The following is a 14,129-nucleotide window of genomic DNA, read 5'->3' as shown; positions in this document are numbered from 1 at the left end:
GGGAGTCTGGATAATCCTGTACATTTACTTTGCAGATTAGAAAACTCACTCAAAAACACACGGGAGTTGACCCAGAGACACACAACTGGTTAACAACAAAGTCATATTCACAACCAGCGTCTGGACCAAGAGCACGGTGCCCCACAGAACTGTGCCCATCGAGCAGTCAATATCTCCTGGACTCTCAAAAGATCTGAGCTGATACCCACCCCCCCACCCCCACATCCTTGCAGCCCCAAAAGATTGTATTTCACAGGATGGCACCGGATCTGCAGCTCGCGGAGAGGGACATATCTGATCAGAGAACACAGGGCAGAACAAGGGGGAGGAGGGGAGAATGGAGCACACCCTGGCCCAATACACCTTGAGGATGATGTTCCCAATCAGAGAAGCCAATCCACAGAGAAGACCACATGGGCAGCCCCACGATGAGAAACGTCCCTCAAAGACCCATAGCCTTAGAGGGGACAACACTGGACACACAGTGTGGGAACTGCGCCCGAACTGATCCTGCCACTTCGATGCATGACACTAAGAGAGTGCAGCGGAAGAGTAAGAAAACGGAGCATCAAAGTCCCCGGGGAATGCCAAAGGTGGACTTTGTGGTCAGGGTTCGGTGCCCCCACAGACTGGACTGGAAAACACTCCTAAAGTTCACCACACAGTCCTTGTACTTTTCTTTCTGGTTAGTGTTGTTTTCTTTTAGTGTCATTGGATTTGGGTTGGGTTTTGTTTTCATTTTTGTTTGTTTGTTTTTCTTTTTGCTGCTTGGTTTAGCTCAGTCTTGTTTTGTGCATGTTATTACCTTTACAGGTCTGTCTAATTAAGAGAGGCTGGATGAACAATCTGGAGGAGTAAACATGTGACCGGCCCTTTCCATTGGGCATGGGAGTGAGCACGGTGGGGGGAAAGGAAGTGGTGTAAAGAAACCCAGAGACAAGGGTACAACAAGTGATGGAAAACGGTAGTGAGGGGGATGTAGGAGGCCTGGTAGGGCGTGATCAAAGGTAATGTAACCAAGAGGAATTACTGAAACCCAAAGGAAGACTGAGCATGTCAGTGGGCACAAGAGGAAAATCAAAGAGTATAGAAGAGTGAGCTGGGAAGCAAGGCCAGTTATAGACGTCTAAATAAAGGCATGTACATATGTACATATATTTACAAAGGGGCATGGGGAAATAGATCTATGTCCATATGTTTATAGATTTAGTATTAAGGTAGCAGATGGACATAGGGCCTCCGCTCAAGGACTCCCTCATTGCAATAACACTGTTCTATTAAATTGGCATTCTAAGATGCTCACCTTCCCTACACAATCACTGACCACAAAGCGGCTGCATAAGCAAATGTGGTGAAGAAAGCCGATGGTGTCCAGCTACCTAAAGATATAGCGTGTGGGGTCTTAAAGGCCTGAGGGTAAAGAAACAGCCATCTGGCTCTGAAGCAACAGAGCCCACATGGAGAAAGCATACCAGCCTGTGTGATCACAAAGTTTTAAAGGGATAAGGCAACAGGCATCATGAGAACAAAAAAATCTTATCATGGAGAATGAGAGGGGACTGCCGGGTATAGACCCAAAACCTATTTGCAGTGCACTGGACATCCCCTTACAGAAGGATCTCAGAGTGGAGATTAAAGAATACAGGGTATGAGACAGCAAAGATGAAACACAACTTTCCTCTAGTTCTTAATGCTTTCTCTTGCCCCACTATCATGATCCCAGTTCTACCATACTAATCTGGCCAAACTAGAGAAGGTATTCTAGTACCGATAGGAATTTCAAACACGGGGGATCCAGAGTGGATGGGCCCTTTACCAGTGTTATGAGTGGAGATACTGGGAGGGTGGAGGAAGGGCAGGATGGAAAGTGGGAACCGATTACAAGGATCTTCATTGACCTCAAAAGAAAGGTGGGTGAAAATATGACAAAAGAATTAGTACATTTCCAAGGATTGATGAGGGATGGGTGGCGGGCATTGAGGGGGGAAAAATGAGGAGCTGAGGCCAGGGGCTTGGGTGGAGAGTGGATATTTTGTGAATAAGGAGGGCAATTAATGTACAGATGGGCTTCAAACAGATGATGTATTTATGGATTGTGGTTAGTGTTGTAGGAGCCACTAATGAAAAGATCATAAAAGAAACAAAAATAATCTTGGCAGAGGGCTCATGCAAGGATGATCTCAGGCTGGATTAGAACAGTCAAAACAGCTACTGGAGTCGCCTCACCCTGTGTCTATTACTGAGTCAGCCATGATGCTTAGGACCCACAGCCCCAGCAGCTGGCCAGAGAGGGAGGTGAATCTCTGAGGCCATTCCACAGGGGGAATGGTCCTCTGTCCTGCAGGGCCCACCCTCCTTTGTAAGCATGCTGCCTGGGGCAAGGCTTTCATGGAGTCCACACCATGGGAGCTCTACTACTCATGGGGAATTGGCAGGAAGCCTCTGCTCATGCGCACACACCACCAACTAGCTGGAGGATCTCCGTGAACAAAGAAAGCCTGAGGCAGACAACAAGCCCACTAACTGATGCTGTAAGAGCTACAATCAGCATCCAGAAACCTGCAACTGGGAGTAAGAGGCAGCATACCTTGGTCCCAGACCCTCCCACTCTAATCTACAAGGAGTGACATTGCAAAGCAGAGGGTTTTCATAAAGCACTTCCAGGACTGTGGAATGAGCAGCCTCGTTTGTGGACATGGATACTCTGTGATCCAGACGTACTACCTCCTCCCTTACAGTCAGCTGAGACAAAAACCCTTGCAAGCAGAAAGCCATGCATCTGAACAGTATCCACCAGCCACTCATGTGCAGCACAGCTGCCTCCAAAGAGCCTTCCTGAGTGAGAGAGAAATCATGCAGAAGCCTGGTCTGCACCCAAGAGAGTTTTATGAGCGTTAGGGAGGCGTGGTGGGCAAGTCTGGCCGACCCCAGTGGCTGAATTGAATTTACATGGCCTAGATTGGTCAATCCAGGTACAGGAACCACCCAGGTGACCTCCCCTTCATGGCCAGAAATCTGGACCTCTGAGCATGCACAGGGTGCCTCTCCTAACTGGGCTCTTATCTTGGCCCTATGGGCATGCATAACGGATGCCCCAGTCCCTAGCATAGCTACCAAACATTTGCCCCCCTGAAGAGATATGGACCCAAATCTTTGGGGTACTGGGCGACGACATCTCTAGCTGCTTCCTGCTGGCAAAAGGGGCGAGATTGGGCTTTGGGTCCATACCCTTCCTACACTGCTGGGAGGGGTTGTCCATTGAGGGCAACTTTATCCAGGATGGATAAGGTTGAGGTGGTCCAGGAGATGGTAGTCGTGGACCTGGCACACTTGGTTCAGAAGCTTTAATCACCCGATAACTTCTGAGAAAAACAAACGGTCTAAAAGGTGAACAGTTTGACTACGACAAGGCTAAGCTTGTGAGGTGGCAGTGGCCTTGAAATTAGGTGAGTGTCACAGGAAACAAAAATAATCTTAGGATTACCAGACATGTGTGTTTGTTCATTGGAAGTACAGGAAGAGGGATAAAAGCATTCACACTTTCCCCTAGGAGGGCACAGGTTTGGGCACTACTAGGTGCAGTCGGATCACTGATTCATTTATGATGCTAAGGTCTTGGACCCGCTGATAAGACCCATCCTTCTTTTTAACCCTATAACGCTTCAATTTTAATTTTGGGAAAAAATTTTCTTTTTGTTGTGGACTTTCATAGTTATAAATATATATATATATATGTATTAATATATACATTTTTTAATGTTATGAAAACATCATGCTTCGCGTTATAGAGTTAAATGGAAATAATGGGCTAGTGCAGGACGAGTCAAAAGTGACCAAAATAGAGTAACTGCCTAAGCCATTTTGAATTTTCTTGGGTTCAATTGGAGTAAAGGCTTGTAAATTACCCGGGGTCCAAATTCCCATGGTGCCTCCTACAACGGGTAGAATGTTCAGGGATGTTTCAGGGCTGGGAGATTAATAACCCCTAAGTCCAGGATACCTTAGGGCAGGGGTCCTTAAACTGTTTACCCAGGGGGCCAGTTCACTATCCCTCAGGCCTTTTGAAGGAAAGACTATAGTTTAAAAAAACAAATATTACGAACAAATTCATGTGCACACTGCACATCTTGATTTGAAGTTCAAAAAAAAAATAAATGGGGCACATACACCCGGCAGAAAGGATCAACGTCCTCGGCTGTCTGCATGTGGCCCACAGGTTGTAGTTTGAGGACCCCTGCTCTCGGCATTCACCAAGAGGATGTGGTTTCAACCCAAAAGCTTGGAGACTCTACAATTTGTTTAAAAGTGATGGGGCAGAAGGAGTCCCTGATTGACCCACGCAAGACTAGTTTTCCCACCCCCTATTACTAAGAGTTCATAGTTATGGTTAAAGGGAACCAGGATATCCCGATCTGATCCCGTTACTTCAAGTGTGGGCTGACATTGCCACTAAGAAGCCTGCAAATATAAAAGACTTACTCCCTCCCGCAAAGAAAGGGCCCTTGTTTCCAAGGTTTCAGGAAACATGGAAGGACCGGAAAAACAAACGGTCCAAGTTCCCAAAACCACATAGGTGGAGGCCATCCCTCCCCATCACCCTCCCCCACCCCTCCCCTCCCTCACCCCTCCCCTCCCCCATCACTCCCCCACCCCTCCCCTCCCCTCCCCTCCCCATCACTCTCCCCTAATCGTCTTTATCCCATTTTGCAGGAGAACTCTGGGAGTGGGAGAGCTGGCTTCAAACCCTTTCTTTCAACCCCCGCCCTATAAGGTTTCTAGGGTCCAGAAATAGAAAACTTCTAACAGGCCCTTATTGAGTCACTCCCTCCCCCACCGGCCCCCCAAACTCACCCCCACCCCTAACAAGCAGCCCCCCACACACACTAGTACTGGTATGACTTCCATACTCATCAGCCCACCTGGAATGCTTGCCAACAACTTCTCCAGGTGCTGTTCACAACGGAGGAGGGTAGCCCTTCCAGACAGAGGCCCAGTAAGCAATCAGTGAACCTGATGGTCAGCGAGTGGGCACTCCCCACTTGAGAGAAACTCTTTTGGCCACTACACCAACAATGTGGGATCTCAATTCCTAGCAAGGCCCAGAGGACTTTACCAGGTATCAACCATTGCTCTTACATGACCCTCTGCAGAAGAGCTAGGAAACCTATGAATTTATCTAAGGTCAGTGAGAATTTTCAGGTTCCTATAAGAGAATATCCGCCTGCCTTTCTAGAGTGGCTGAGGGAAGCCTACGGGCTTTATACCCCTAACGGCCCGGAGGCACTGAAAACAGGAGGGCAATAAGTATTGCCTTTATTACTCAGTCAGTCTGCCTCAGACATGACAAAGAAGTGGGAAGGGTTTGAAGGGAAAAATCTTAGCGATTTGGTACAAGTGGCTCATTGAGTGTATAACAACAGAGATGACCCTAGCACGACAGAGACAAAGAAGCTAGCTAAAATAATCGTAATTGCCATGAGATACCCCAGAGACTCAGGAAAAGGAGAGCATGGCCCACTCACGGAGAGACTAACCTGTGGGCACCGCCAAGCCATGGGGAAGGACCAATGTGCCTACTGCAGGAAAGAAGGACACTGGAAAAATCAGTGCCTTGAAAACCCCAGGAGAGGTGCACGACCCTCCACTAGAGTGGATGGGCCTCATCTGCACGTAGAAAGACCCAAGCAAGAGACAATAATGCTTGAAGAAGCTCAATGAAGGGGTCAGGGCTCTGTTTCACTTCGCCGCCAAAAGCCCAGGCTAACTCTCCAAGTAGGAGGCCAGGCAGTAAATTTCTTGGTGGACACAGGGGCCACCTTGTCAGGTTCAGAAAGGAATATGGGCACATTTTCAAGAAGAAAGATGTGAATTACTGTGAGCCTATGATTCCGTCCACAGATAACTCACACCAGAAGGTTTGCATGGAGGGTAGGTGGGTTTCCCAAGACAACAAAATAACAAATATCTATCAGCCCTTTGGCCCAGTTAGCCACCTGGTTATGATATCACTGGCTTCTGGCTCAGCTGCTGAGCCAGTGAAGCAGTTATAGCAGGAGAAGACTAGGTGGCCGGTGGCCATCAACGGAAGGACCAAATCTCCACAGTGGGCTTCCTGTTTCAATGTGGAGCCACGTATGTTACCTGCTGGACACCATCTCTATCCTGAGCTCATAATTGCCATCGCAGGTCTAGAATGCGGCGCGCAGGTACACACTATATGAAACAGTCTCTGATTAACCCCTCTCGATAACTTGCTGACATGGGAGTCTGGATAATCCTGTACATTTACTTTGCAGATTAGAAAACTCACTCAAAAACACACGGGAGTTGACCCAGAGACACACAACTGGTTAACAACAAAGTCATATTCACAACCAGCGTCTGGACCAAGAGCACGGTGCCCCACAGAACTGTGCCCATCGAGCAGTCAATATCTCCTGGACTCTCAATAGATCTGAGCTGATACCCACCCACCCCACATCCTTGCAGCCCCAAAAGATTGTATTTCACAGGATGGCACCGGATCTGCAGCTCGCGGAGAGGGACATATCTGATCAGAGAACACAGGGCAGAACAAGGGGGAGGAGGGGAGAATGGAGCACACCCTGGCCCAATACACCTTGAGGATGATGTTCCCAATCAGAGAAGCCAATCCACAGAGAAGACCACATGGGCAGCCCCACGATGAGAAACGTCCCTCAAAGACCCATAGCCTTAGAGGGGACAACACTGGACACACAGTGTGGGAACTGCGCCCGAACTGATCCTGCCACTTCGATGCATGACACTAAGAGAGTGCAGCGGAAGAGTAAGAAAACGGAACATCAAAGTCCCCGGGGAATGCCAAAGGTGGACTTTGTGGTCAGGGTTCGGTGCCCCCACAGACTGGACTGGAAAACACTCCTAAAGTTCACCACACAGTCCTTGTACTTTTCTTTCTGGTTAGTGTTGTTTTCTTTTAGTGTCATTGGATTTGGGTTGGGTTTTGTTTTCATTTTTGTTTGTTTTTTTTCTTTTTGCTGCTTGGTTTAGCTCAGTCTTGTTTTGTGCATGTTATTACCTTTACAGGTCTGTCTAATTAAGAGAGGCTGGATGAACAATCTGGAGGAGTAAACATGTGACCGGCCCTTTCCATTGGGCATGGGAGTGAGCACGGTGGGGGGAAAGGAAGTGGTGTAAAGAAACCCAGAGACAAGGGTACAACAAGTGATGGAAAACGGTAGTGAGGGGGATGTAGGAGGCCTGGTAGGGCGTGATCAAAGGTAATGTAACCAAGAGGAATTACTGAAACCCAAAGGAAGACTGAGCATGTCAGTGGGCACAAGAGGAAAATCAAAGAGTATAGAAGAGTGAGCTGGGAAGCAAGGGCCAGTTATAGACGTGTAAATAAAGGCATGTACATATATTTACAAAGGGGCATGGGGAAATAGATCTATGTCCATATGTTTATAGATTTAGTATTAAGGTAGCAGATGGACATAGGGCCTCCGCTCAAGGACTCCCTCATTGCAATAACACTGTTCTATTAAATTGGCATTCTAAGATGCTCACCTTCCCTACACAATCACTGACCACAAAGCGGCTGCATAAGCAAATGTGGTGAAGAAAGCCGATGGTGTCCAGCTACCTAAAGATATAGCGTGTGGGGTCTTAAAGGCCTGAGGGTAAAGAAACAGCCATCTGGTTCTGAAGCAACAGAGCCCACATGGAGAAAGCATACCAGCCTGTGTGATCACAAAGTTTTAAAGGGATAAGGCAACAGGCATCATGAGAACAAAAAAATCTTATCATGGAGAATGAGAGGGGACTGCCGGGTATAGACCCAAAACCTATTTGCAGTGCACTGGACATCCCCTTACAGAAGGATCTCAGAGTGGAGATTAAAGAATACAGGGTATGAGACAGCAAAGATGAAACACAACTTTCCTCTAGTTCTTAATGCTTTCTCTTGCCCCACTATCATGATCCCAGTTCTACCATACTAATCTGGCCAAACTAGAGAAGGTATTCTAGTACCGATAGGAATTTCAAACACGGGGAATCCAGAGTGGATGGGCCCTTTACCAGTGTTATGAGTGGAGATACTGGGAGGGTGGAGGAAGTGCAGGATGGAAAGTGAGAACCGATTACAAGGATCTTCATTGACCTCAAAAGAAAGGTGGGTGAAAATATGACAAAAGAATTAGTACATTTCCAAGGATTGATGAGGGATGGGTGGCGGGCATTGAGGGGGGAAAAATGAGGAGCTGAGGCCAGGGGCTTGGGTGGAGAGTGGATATTTTGTGAATAAGGAGGGCAATTAATGTACAGATGGGCTTCAAACAGATGATGTATTTATGGATTGTGGTTAGTGTTGTAGGAGCCACTAATGAAAAGATCATAAAAGAAACAAAAATAATCTTGGCAGAGGGCTCATGCAAGGATGATCTCAGGCTGGATTAGACCAGTCAAAACAGCTACTGGAGTCGCCTCACCCTGTGTCTATTACTGAGTCAGCCATGATGCTTAGGACCCACAGCCCCAGCAACTGGCCAGAGAGGGAGGTGAATCTCTGAGGCCATTCCACAGGGGGAATGGTCCTCTGTCCTGCAGGGCCCACCCTCCTTTGTAAGCATGCTGCCTGGGGCAAGGCTTTCATGGAGTCCACACCATGGGAGCTCTACTACTCATGGGGAATTGGCAGGAAGCCTCTGCTCATGCGCACACACCACCAACTAGCTGGAGGATCTCTGTGAACAAAGAAAGCCTGAGGCAGACAACAAGCCCACTAACTGATGCTGTAAGAGCTACAATCAGCATCCAGAAACCTGCAACTGGGAGTAAGAGGCAGCATACCTTGGTCCCAGCCCCTCCCACTCTAATCTACAAGGAGTGACATTGCAAAGCAGAGGGTTTTCATAAAGCACTTCCAGGACTGTGGAATGAGCAGCCTCGTTTGTGGACATGGATACTCTGTGATCCAGACGTACTACCTCCTCCCTTACAGTCAGCTGAGACAAAAACCCTTGCAAGCAGAAAGCCATGCATCTGAACAGTATCCACCAGCCACTCATGTGCAGCACAGCTGCCTCCAAAGAGCCTTCCTGAGTGAGAGAGAAATCATGCAGAAGCCTGGTCTACACCCAAGAGAGTTTTATGAGCGTTAGGGAGGCGTGGTGGGCAAGTCTGGCCGACCCCAGTGGCTGAATTGAATTTACATGGCCTAGATTGGTCAATCCAGGTACAGGAACCACCCAGGTGACCTCCCCTTCATGGCCAGAAATCTGGACCTCTGAGCATGCACAGGGTGCCTCTCCTAACTGGGCTCTTATCTTGGCCCTATGGGCATGCATAACGGATGCCCCAGTCCCTAGCATAGCTACCAAACATTTGCCCCCCTGAAGAGATATGGACCCAAATCTTTGGGGTACTGGGCGACGACATCTCTAGCTGCTTCCTGCTGGCAAAAGGGGCGAGGTGGGGCTTTGGGTCCATACCCTTCCTACACTGCTGGGAGGGGTTGTCCATTGAGGGCAACTTTATCCAGGATGGATAAGGTTGAGGTGGTCCAGGAGATGGTAGTCGTGGACCTGGCACACTTGGTTCAGAAGCTTTAATCACCCGATAACTTCTGAGAAAAACAAACGGTCTAAAAGGTGAACAGTTTGACTACGACAAGGCTAAGCTTGTGAGGTGGCAGTGGCCTTGAAATTAGGTGAGTGTCACAGGAAACAAAAATAATCTTAGGATTACCAGACATGTGTGTTTGTTCATTGGAAGTACAGGAAGAGGGATAAAAGCATTCACACTTTCCCCTAGGAGGGCACAGGTTTGGGCACTACTAGGTGCAGTCGGATCACTGATTCATTTATGATGCTAAGGTCTTGGACCCGCTAATAAGACCCATCCTTCTTTTTAACCCTATAACGCTTCAATTTTAATTTTGGGAAAAAATTTTCTTTTTGTTGTGGACTTTCATAGTTATAAATATATATATATATATATGTATTAATATATACATTTTTTAATGTTATGAAAACATCATGCTTCGCGTTATAGAGTTAAATGGAAATAATGGGCTAGTGCAGGACGAGTCAAATGTGACCAAAATAGAGTAACTGCCTAAGCCATTTTGAATTTTCTTGGGTTCAATTGGAGTAAAGGCTTGTAAATTACCCGGGGTCCAAATTCCCATGGTGCCTCCTACAACGGGTAGAATGTTCAGGGATGTTTCAGGGCTGGGAGATTAATAACCCCTATGTCCAGGATACCTTAGGGCAGGGGTCCTTAAACTGTTTACCCAGGGGGCCAGTTCACTATCCCTCAGGCCTTTTGAAGGAAAGACTATAGTTTAAAAAAACAAATATTACGAACAAATTCATGTGCACACTGCACATCTTGATTTGAAGTTCAAAAAAAAAAATAAATGGGGCACATACACCCGGCAGAAAGGATCAACGTCCTCGGCTGTCTGCATGTGGCCCACAGGTTGTAGTTTGAGGACCCCTGCTCTCGGCATTCACCAAGAGGATGTGGTTTCAACCCAAAAGCTTGGAGACTCTACAATTTGTTTAAAAGTGATGGGGCAGAAGGAGTCCCTGATTGACCCACGCAAGACTAGTTTTCCCACCCCCTATTACTAAGAGTTCATAGTTATGGTTAAAGGGAACCAGGATATCCCGATCTGATCCCGTTACTTCAAGTGTGGGCTGACATTGCCACTAAGAAGCCTGCAAATATAAAAGACTTACTCCCTCCCGCAAAGAAAGGGCCCTTGTTTCCAAGGTTTCATGAAACATGGAAGGACCGGAAAAACAAACGGTCCAAGTTCCCAAAACCACATAGGTGGAGGCCATCCCTCCCCATCACCCTCCCCCACCCCTCCCCTCCCTCACCCCTCCCCTCCCCCATCACTCCCCCACCCCTCCCCTCCCCTCCCCTCCCCATCACTCTCCCCTAATCGGCTTTATCCCATTTTGCAGGAGAACTCTGGGAGTGGGAGAGCTGGCTTCAAACCCTTTCTTTCAACCCCCGCCCTATAAGGTTTCTAGGGTCCAGAAATAGAAAACTTCTAACAGGCCCTTATTGAGTCACTCCCTCCCCCACCGGCCCCCCAAACTCACCCCCACCCCTAACAAGCAGCCCCCCCCACACACTAGTACTGGTATGACTTCCATACTCATCAGCCCACCTGGAATGCTTGCCAACAACTTCTCCAGGTGCTGTTCACAACGGAGGAGGGTAGCCCTTCCAGACAGAGGCCCAGTAAGCAATCAGTGAACCTGATGGTCAGCGAGTGGGCACTCCCCACTTGAGAGAAACTCTTTTGGCCACTACACCAACAATGTGGGATCTCAATTCCTAGCAAGGCCCAGAGGACTTTACCAGGTATCAACCATTGCTCTTACATGACCCTCTGCAGAAGAGCTAGGAAACCTATGAATTTATCTAAGGTCAGTGAGAATTTTCAGGTTCCTATAAGAGAATATCCGCCTGCCTTTCTAGAGTGGCTGAGGGAAGCCTACGGGCTTTATACCCCTAACGGCCCGGAGGCACTGAAAACAGGAGGGCAATAAGTATTGCCTTTATTACTCAGTCAGTCTGCCTCAGACATGACAAAGAAGTGGGAAGGGTTTGAAGGGAAAAATCTTAGCGATTTGGTACAAGTGGCTCATTGAGTGTATAACAACAGAGATGACCCTAGCACGACAGAGACAAAGAAGCTAGCTAAAATAATCATAATTGCCATGAGATACCCCAGAGACTCAGGAAAAGGAGAGCATGGCCCACTCACGGAGAGACTAACCTGTGGGCACCGCCAAGCCATGGGGAAGGACCAATGTGCCTACTGCAGGAAAGAAGGACACTGGAAAAATCAGTGCCTTGAAAACCCCAGGAGAGGTGCACGACCCTCCACTAGAGTGGATGGGCCTCATCTGCACGTAGAAAGACCCAAGCAAGAGACAATAATGCTTGAAGAATCTCAATGAAGGGGTCAGGGCTCTGTTTCACTTCGCCGCCAAAAGCCCAGGCTAACTCTCCAAGTAGGAGGCCAGGCAGTAAATTTCTTGGTGGACACAGGGGCCACCTTGTCAGGTTCAGAAAGGAATATGGGCACATTTTCAAGAAGAAAGATGTGAATTACTGTGAGCCTATGATTCCTTCCACAGATAACTCACACCAGAAGGTTTGCATGGAGGGTAGGTGGGTTTCCCAAGACAACAAAATAACAAATATCTATCAGCCCTTTGGCCCAGTTAGCCACCTGGTTATGATATCACTGGCTTCTGGCTCAGCTGCTGAGCCAGTGAAGCAGTTATAGCAGGAGAAGACTAGGTGGCCAGTGGCCATCAACGGAAGGACCAAATCTCCACAGTGGGCTTCCTGTTTCAATGTGGAGCCACGTATGTTACCTGCTGGACACCATCTCTATCCTGAGCTCATAATTGCCATCGCAGGTCTAAAATGCGGCGCGCAGGTACACACTATATGAAACAGTCTCTGATTAACCCCTCTCGATAACTTGCTGACATGGGAGTCTGGATAATCCTGTACATTTACTTTGCAGATTAGAAAACTCACTCAAAAACACACGGGAGTTGACCCAGAGACACACAACTGGTTAACAACAAAGTCATATTCACAACCAGCGTCTGGACCAAGAGCACGGTGCCCCACAGAACTGTGCCCATCGAGCAGTCAATATCTCCTGGACTCTCAATAGATCTGAGCTGATACCCACCCACCCCTCATCCTTGCAGCCCCAAAAGATTGTATTTCACAGGATGGCACCGGATCTGCAGCTCGCGGAGAGGGACATATCTGATCAGAGAACACAGGGCAGAACAAGGGGGAGGAGGGGAGAATGGAGCACACCCTGGCCCAATATACCTTGAGGATGATGTTCCCAATCAGAGAAGCCAATCCACAGAGAAGACCACATGGGCAGCCCCACGATGAGAAACGTCCCTCAAAGACCCATAGCCTTAGAGGGGACAACACTGGACACACAGTGTGGGAACTGCGCCCGAACTGATCCTGCCACTTCGATGCATGACACTAAGAGAGTGCAGCGGAAGAGTAAGAAAACGGAACATCAAAGTCCCCGGGGAATGCCAAAGGTGGACTTTGTGGTCAGGGTTCGGTGCCCCCACAGACTGGACTGGAAAACACTCCTAAAGTTCACCACACAGTCCTTGTACTTTTCTTTCTGGTTAGTGTTGTTTTCTTTTAGTGTCATTGGATTTGGGTTGGGTTTTGTTTTCATTTTTGTTTGTTTTTTTTTCTTTTTGTTGCTTGGTTTAGCTCAGTCTTGTTTTGTGCATGTTATTACCTTTACAGGTCTGTCTAATTAAGAGAGGCTGGATGAACAATCTGGAGGAGTAAACATGTGACCGGCCCTTTCCATTGGGCATGGGAGTGAGCACGGTGGGGGGAAAGGAAGTGGTGTAAAGAAACCCAGAGACAAGGGTACAACAAGTGATGGAAAACGGTAGTGAGGGGGATGTAGGAGGCCTGGTAGGGCGTGATCAAAGGTAATGTAACCAAGAGGAATTACTGAAACCCAAAGGAAGACTGAGCATGTCAGTGGGCACAAGAGGAAAATCAAAGAGTATAGAAGAGTGAGCTGGGAAGCAAGGGCCAGTTATAGACGTCTAAATAAAGGCATGTACATATATTTACAAAGGGGCATGGGGAAATAGATCTATGTCCATATGTTTATAGATTTAGTATTAAGGTAGCAGATGGACATAGGGCCTCCGCTCAAGGACTCCCTCATTGCAATAACACTGTTCTATTAAATTGGCATTCTAAGATGCTCACCTTCCCTACACAATCACTGACCACAAAGCGGCTGCATAAGCAAATGTGGTGAAGAAAGCCGATGGTGTCCAGCTACCTAAAGATATAGCGTGTGGGGTCTTAAAGGCCTGAGGGTAAAGAAGCCATCTGGCTCTGAAGCAACAGAGCCCACATGGAGAAAGCATACCAGCCTGTGTGATCACAAAGTTTTAAAGGGATAAGGCAACAGGCATCATGAGAACAAAAAAATCTTATCATGGAGAATGAGAGGGGACTGCCGGGTATAGACCCAAAACCTATTTGCAGTGCACTGGACATCCCCTTACAGAAGGATCTCAGAGTGGAGA

This window comes from Tenrec ecaudatus (assembly GCF_050624435.1).
Source record: "Tenrec ecaudatus isolate mTenEca1 chromosome 2 unlocalized genomic scaffold, mTenEca1.hap1 SUPER_2_unloc_8, whole genome shotgun sequence".
Taxonomy (NCBI): domain Eukaryota; kingdom Metazoa; phylum Chordata; class Mammalia; order Afrosoricida; family Tenrecidae; genus Tenrec; species Tenrec ecaudatus.
This window is presented reverse-complemented; position numbering follows the sequence as displayed.